Consider the following 7,138-nt stretch of genomic DNA (forward strand, 5'->3'; position numbering starts at 1 on the left):
TAACATACAACATTATTATATTATACGGATTCGTTAGTTATATTATTATTTTGTATGATGTTATTTATACGTCACGGCTTATTTCACTTCTTCCAACTCTTTCTCTCCCTCCCCCTGTTCACTAGCAATCAGCGGCAGAATCTGAATTGTGTGACTGTTGAAGAATAACTAATTATCTTTACTACGTACTAGGCCTACTAGGGGATCTAGCCTAGACGTAGCTAGTTAGACAAGTGACCAAGGACCACCGGACAGCTATAACTAATACTACAATACAATAATACTACTACAATAACTACTACTGCTACTACCTAGGCCTAGCTAGTAGAGTACTAGGTAGCCTACTACTAGGCTCTAGGGCGTATGTATGATATTAACTAGGCCTACTAGGCCTAGGCCTACTAGTACTAGGCTAGGCCTAGACTTAAGTTGTAGTAGGCTAGGGCCGGGCCTGCTGCCTTAGGCTAGGCTACTACTACTAGGCAGCCAGCCCATGATGGGTACGAGTAAGCCAAAATGTTGGATTTATAAGTAAACCAAAATTTGTGTACGAGCGAGTTGGCATGGCCCGGGTACAGGTTGACCTGTATCCTTCTAGCTAATCGTACTAGGCCTAGTCCTCAAGTAAGTCTACGCTACCCAGTCCGGCTACAATATGGTCTATTTTGTTTTACAGCTTTATTAATACTAATAGCTGGGTTCAAATCTGGGTTGGGACGGCTTTTTCTCATTCTAAAACAGATTTCCTTATCATAATAAAATAATATATGAATTTATTTGTAATATTGTAATGTATTGCATAATATAAGTAATTGCCATTGCATTTATTATTATTAATTATATATTATACGGTTACCCCTTAATTATACTATAATATAATTTCCTTGTTATATTTTACAAGATTTTCTTCATAATTCTACAATTTTGTCTTTCACAGCACAAATTTATCATACTGAATCATCACACACCAAGTCTCATAAATCTCTACTGTATTTGTCCAAGCTACTCCAGCTACATGGTATTGCCTTGAGGCTAAACTACACACTGTATACTGGCACTACCATCATTCCTGGCTCGTCAACCTGGACAACATAAGCACAGTTTCAGTTTATTTACCATTTCAATTTCTGAACATAAGAGATGAACAACTTATATGGATGGATAACCATAAGAGCGAAGCTCGTTCACCGGTCACCCGTTAGTGCAGTGACATTACAGACAACATAAAGACAGGACAAAGGTGCAATACATAACAAGACATGTGAACACTTGTGTTTGCAACCCCTTGGATAAAATAATATATTTATATAAAGGAGAAAGTTAGATATTATAATATTTCTTTTCGATCATACAATGATAATTTTAAAATTACTTCCTAAGAAGTCATACTACTGATTCAAAATAGTGACTTACACCCTGTGGTCAAGGCTTTACTTTCTCTTATGCTTATTTCCTCCAACATACAGAGTACATAGGACTTTTTTTATTCATAACTGTTGAATTGCATCCCAATACATAGTACCTATTGGTATTATATCTAAAAATACAAAGGCGGCTAACACAGATAGTTCCATATATACAGTACTCTTTTATAAATAGATGTATCTCTCCAAACTACTCCCAACTACCTAATCTAATAATAGTACTATTAGCATACTACTATACACTTTGTAGACAAGAAATAAGTTCTATACACCTAGAGGACTTACAGTATGGTAGTACAGTCGATCGCCCTCTCACTGGCTCGGTCAACATAATCTATGCCTAGATTATTACAGTAATTAAAGTACATTATTACAGAGATTTTTTTATTTTTTTTTTGCAGAAATCAAAGTTATGTGTATAGAAAGCAGTACTCGTATTAAAAACTAAGCATTTTGCAGGTCTTGAACGCAAACTGGCAGGATATTTTTTATTGTTGAAATGAATTGAATCCTAACTTATTTTCTACGAACTGGAGACGAAGACATATTATGACCCTTTTATTTAAATTTATTTGAATAGACCTCCATGTAAAGTCATTAAAGGCTACATGATTGTTTTATATTTTAATATGTGATAGTAGAAAATCATTGTGTATAATGAGGACTATGAATCTTATATTTACTTGCATTCTCATCTTTTTAAAATATTATTTATAATGCTGGTAATGAGTTTAAAATTTAATTATATTGACGATTTTTGATAATCATCATGTCTTTATAAATTCATTTATATTTCTTTTGTGTAATATATTTCATATATTATGTATTAAATAAATTGGTAAGGCCCTATACTGTTATTATTTAAGAAAAGTTTATATACACTATTATTTAAATGCCTACCAATATTAGTATTAATTGTTTATGTAAATATTTTGTCTAGTTGTCTTGATTTTTTGTATAGGCCAAATGGCATCAATGTTTTTCTCAACGCAAATTAGCCTAATAATGCCACATTTAGACACATGATTCATTGATTTCTGATATTCTGTACTTGTGTTTGCATTACTAAACTAGTAGTTAATATATTTTATTTATAATGTATGTATAAACATATATTCATATTTTTTTAAACATTTTTAATACCTATCTACCTTTCTGATATTGTTACTATTATATAATATTTTTTGAGGCAGCAATAAAAAAAAAATTAAAACATTTAATTTGACCTATACTGTACTATGTTAGTTCAGGAGATAAAGTGTGTGTGGGCAGAAACTAGTGTGTTGGAAGTTGGTGGTGTGAGGTGTATAGTTGTCACTTTAAGACCTAAATTAGATGTTTTCTGAAGAAAAGAAGTAAGCGGATACGCTTTCAAACAACTCCAAGAAGATTCACACAAAAATAATTACTTTCCAATAAAATAGTATAACAGTGTATATTACAGTACATTGAATAAACTCGAGCGGAATAATAATGCACATAAAAAAACATTCATTTTCTTGTCGAAAAGTGCCCTCTCTAGTTTTCTATTAATTTATTAATAATTATTATTAATTAATGAGTAATATGAACATATTTTTAACATTCAATGCTGGAAGCTGGTTCTACTCCTAACAAAGTTTCATACCTCCAAATTTCATCAACGTATTCAAAGCACTTCAATATTAAATATCACATTTAACATAAAAAATCGGGTTTTGGATAGAATTTTGCTTAAAAACATATACAAAAAACATCGATAAAAAATACTTTTCGTATTCAAAAACATTTGATACTTGGTATAAATGTTCACTATATGTTGCTCTATTCACAGAAACAAAATTGCATTCATGAACGTTTTTTGTTAGTTGTTTTTTCAAAATCGTTATTAGGTTGAAAAAAATGAGTTGGAATTGTATGATCTTTCATAAGTGTACATTTTGTAAAAACGTAAATTAAAAAAATCAGTGATATGGCTTGATAGTTATTTTTTTTTTGCAATATGGATGGAGCAACCTATATTGAACATTTATACCAAGTATCAAATGTTTTTGAATACGAAAAGTATTTTTTATCGATGTTTTTTGTATATGTTTTTAAGCAAAATTCTATCAAAACCTGAATTTGTAATGTTAAATGTGATATTTATTTAAGTGCTTTGAATACGTTGATGAAATTTGGAGGTATGAAACTTTGTTAGGAGTAGATACAGCTTCCAGCCTTAAATGTAAAAAATATGTTCATATTACTCATTAATTTATAATAATTATTAATAAATTAATAGAAAACTAGAGAGGGCACTTTTCGAAAAGAAAATGAATATTTTTTTATGTGCGTTATTATTCCGCTCGAGTTTATTCAATGTACTGTAATATACACTGTTATACTATTTTATTGGAAAGTAATTATTTTTGTGTGAATCTTCTTGAAGTTGTTTGAAAGCGTATCCTTTTACTTCTTTTCTTCAGAAACATCTAATTTAGGTCTTAAAGTGACAAATATACACCTCACACCAGATTCTGCCCACACACACTTCATCTCCTGAACTAACATAGTACAGTATAAGTCAAAATAATTGTTTAAAATTTTTTTTTATTGGAAACAATCTGCCTCAAAAAATATTATACAATAGTAACAATATCAGAAAGGTAGGTATTGTAATAATGTTTAAATTTAAAAATGTAAAAAAAAAAAACTGAATGTTTATACATACATTACAAATGAAATATATTAACTACTATGTTATTTTAATAATGCATACACAAGTACAGAATATCAGAAATCAAAGAATCATGTTTCTAAATGTGGCATTATTAGGCTAATTTGCTTTGAGAAAAACATTGATGCCATTGGCCTATACAAAAAATCAAGGCAATTAGACAAAATATTTATATAAACAATTATACTAATATTGGTAGGCATAAAATAAGTGTATATAAACTTTCCTTAAATAATAACAGTATAGGGCCTTACCAATTTATTTAATACATAATATATGAACTATATTCCACAAAAGAAATATAAATGAATTTATATGGACATAATGATTATCAAAACTAGTCAATATAATTAAATTTTAAACTCATTACCAGCATTATAAATAAAATTTTAAAAAGATGAGAATGCAAGTGAATATAAGATTCATAGTCCTCATTATACACAATGATTTTCTACTATCACATATTAAAATTTAAAACAATCATGTAGCCTTTAATAACTTTACATGGAGGTCTATTCAAATAAATTTAAATAAAAGGGTCATAATATGTCTTCGTCTCCAGTTCGTAGAAAATGAAGTTAGGATTCCATTCATTTCAACAATAAAAAATATTCAAAATATCCTGCCAGCTTGCGTTCAAGAGTACAACCTGCTTAGTTTTTAATACGAGTACTGCTTTCTATACACATAACTTTGATTTCTGCAAAAAAAAAAAAAAAATCTTTGTAATAATGTACTTTAATTACTGTAATAATCTAGGTATAGATTATGTTGAGAGGGCGTTCGACTGTACTACCATAAGTCCTCTAGGTGTATACAACTTACTTCTTGTCTACAAAGTGTATAGTAGTATGCTAATAGTACTATTATTAGATTAGGTAGTTGGGAGTAGATTGGAGAGATACATCTATTTATAAGAGAGTACTGTATATGGAACTATCTGTGTTAGCCGCCTTTGTATTTTTAGATATAATACCAATAGGTACTATGTATTGGGATGCAATTCAACAGTTATGAATAAAAAAGTACTATGTACTCTGTATGTTGGAGGAAATAAGCATAAGAGAAAATAAAGCCTTGACCACAGGGTGTAAGTCACTATTTTGAATCAGTAGTATGACTTCTTAGGAAATAATTTTAAAATTATCATTGTATGATCGAAAAGAAATATTATAATATCTAACTTTCTCCTTTATATAAATATATTATTTTATCCAAGGGGTTGCAAACACAAGTGTTCACTTGTCTTGTTATGTATTGCACCTTTGTCCTAACGGGTGACCGGTAAACGAGCTTCGCTCTTACGGTTATCCATCCATATAAGTTGTTCATCTCTTATGTTCAGAAATTGAAATGGTAAATAAACTGAAACTGAAACTGTGCTTATGTGGTCCAGGTTGACGAGCCAGGAATGATGGTAGTGCCAGTATACCGTGTAGTTTAGCCTCAAGGCAATACCATGTAGCTGGAGTAGCTTGGACAAATACAGTAGAAATTTATGAGACTTGGTGTGTGATGATTCAGTATGATAAATTTGTGCTGTGAAAGACAAAATTGTAGAATTATGAAGAAAATATTGTAAAATATAACAAGGAAATTATACTATAGTATAATTAAGGGGTAACAGTATAATATATAATTAATAATAATAAATGCAATGGCAATTACTTATATTATGTATACATTACAATATTACAAATAAATTCATATATTATTTTATTATGATAAGGAAATCTGTTTTAGAATGAGAAAAAGCCATCCCAACCCAGATTTGAACCCCTATCAATAAAGCTATAAAACAAAATAAACCATATTGTAGCCGGACTGGGTAGCGTAGACTTACTTGAGACCTAGGCCTAGTACGATTAGCTAGAAGGATACAGGTCAACCCGTACCCATGCCAACTCGCTCGTACCCAAATTTTGGTCTACTTATCCAAAATTTTGGCTTACTCGTACCCATCATGGGCTGACTGCGTAGTAGTAGTAGTAGTAGTAGTAGTAGTAGTAGTAGTAGTAGTAGTAGTAGTAGTAGTAGTAGTAGTAGTAGTAGTAGTAGTAGTAGTAGTAGTAGTAGTAGTAGTAGTAGTAGTAGTAGTAGTAGTAGTAGTAGTAGTAGTAGTAGTAGTAGTAGTAGTAGTAGTAGTAGTAGTAGTAGTAGTAGTAGTAGTAGTAGTAGTAGTAGTAGTAGTAGTAGTAGTAGTAGTAGTAGTAGTAGTAGTAGTAGTAGTAGTAGTAGTAGTAGTAGTAGTAGTAGTAGTAGTAGTAGTAGTAGTAGTAGTAGTAGTAGTAGTAGTAGTAGTAGTAGTAGTAGTAGTAGTAGTAGTAGTAGTAGTAGTAGTAGTAGTAGTAGTAGTAGTAGTAGTAGTAGTAGTAGTAGTAGTAGTAGTAGTAGTAGTAGTAGTAGTAGTAGTAGTAGTAGTAGTAGTAGTAGTAGTAGTAGTAGTAGTAGTAGTAGTAGTAGTAGTAGTAGTAGTAGTAGTAGTAGTAGTAGTAGTAGTAGTAGTAGTAGTAGTAGTAGTAGTAGTAGTAGTAGTAGTAGTAGTAGTAGTAGTAGTAGTAGTAGTAGTAGTAGTAGTAGTAGTAGTAGTAGTAGTAGTAGTAGTAGTAGTAGTAGTAGTAGTAGTAGTAGTAGTAGTAGTAGTAGTAGTAGTAGTAGTAGTAGTAGTAGTAGTAGTAGTAGTAGTAGTAGTAGTAGTAGTAGTAGTAGTAGTAGTAGTAGTAGTAGTAGTAGTAGTAGTAGTAGTAGTAGTAGTAGTAGTAGTAGTAGTAGTAGTAGTAGTAGTAGTAGTAGTAGTAGTAGTAGTAGTAGTAGTAGTAGTAGTAGTAGTAGTAGTAGTAGTAGTAGTAGTAGTAGTAGTAGTAGTAGTAGTAGTAGTAGTAGTAGTAGTAGTAGTAGTAGTAGTAGTAGTAGTAGTAGTAGTAGTAGTAGTAGTAGTAGTAGTAGTAGTAGTAGTAGTAGTAGTAGTAGTAGTAGTAGTAGTAGTAGTAGTAGTAGTAGTAGTAGTAGTAGTAGT

General features: G+C 30.7%; 1 long non-coding RNA gene across 1 annotated transcript; it reads left to right on the top strand.

The window, feature by feature from the left end:
- Nucleotides 1–265: 265 nt before the first annotated feature.
- LOC144845228 (uncharacterized) lies at nucleotides 266–2,150 on the top strand. The gene is made up of 3 exons (XR_013612513.1): nucleotides 266–324; nucleotides 938–1,240; nucleotides 1,826–2,150. It is a non-coding gene; the product is annotated as an uncharacterized LOC144845228 (long non-coding RNA).
- Nucleotides 2,151–7,138: the final 4,988 nt, after the last annotated feature.

Source organism: Antedon bifida, chromosome 6, assembly GCF_963402885.1.
Source record: "Antedon bifida chromosome 6, ecAntBifi1.1, whole genome shotgun sequence".
NCBI lineage: Eukaryota > Metazoa > Echinodermata > Crinoidea > Comatulida > Antedonidae > Antedon > Antedon bifida.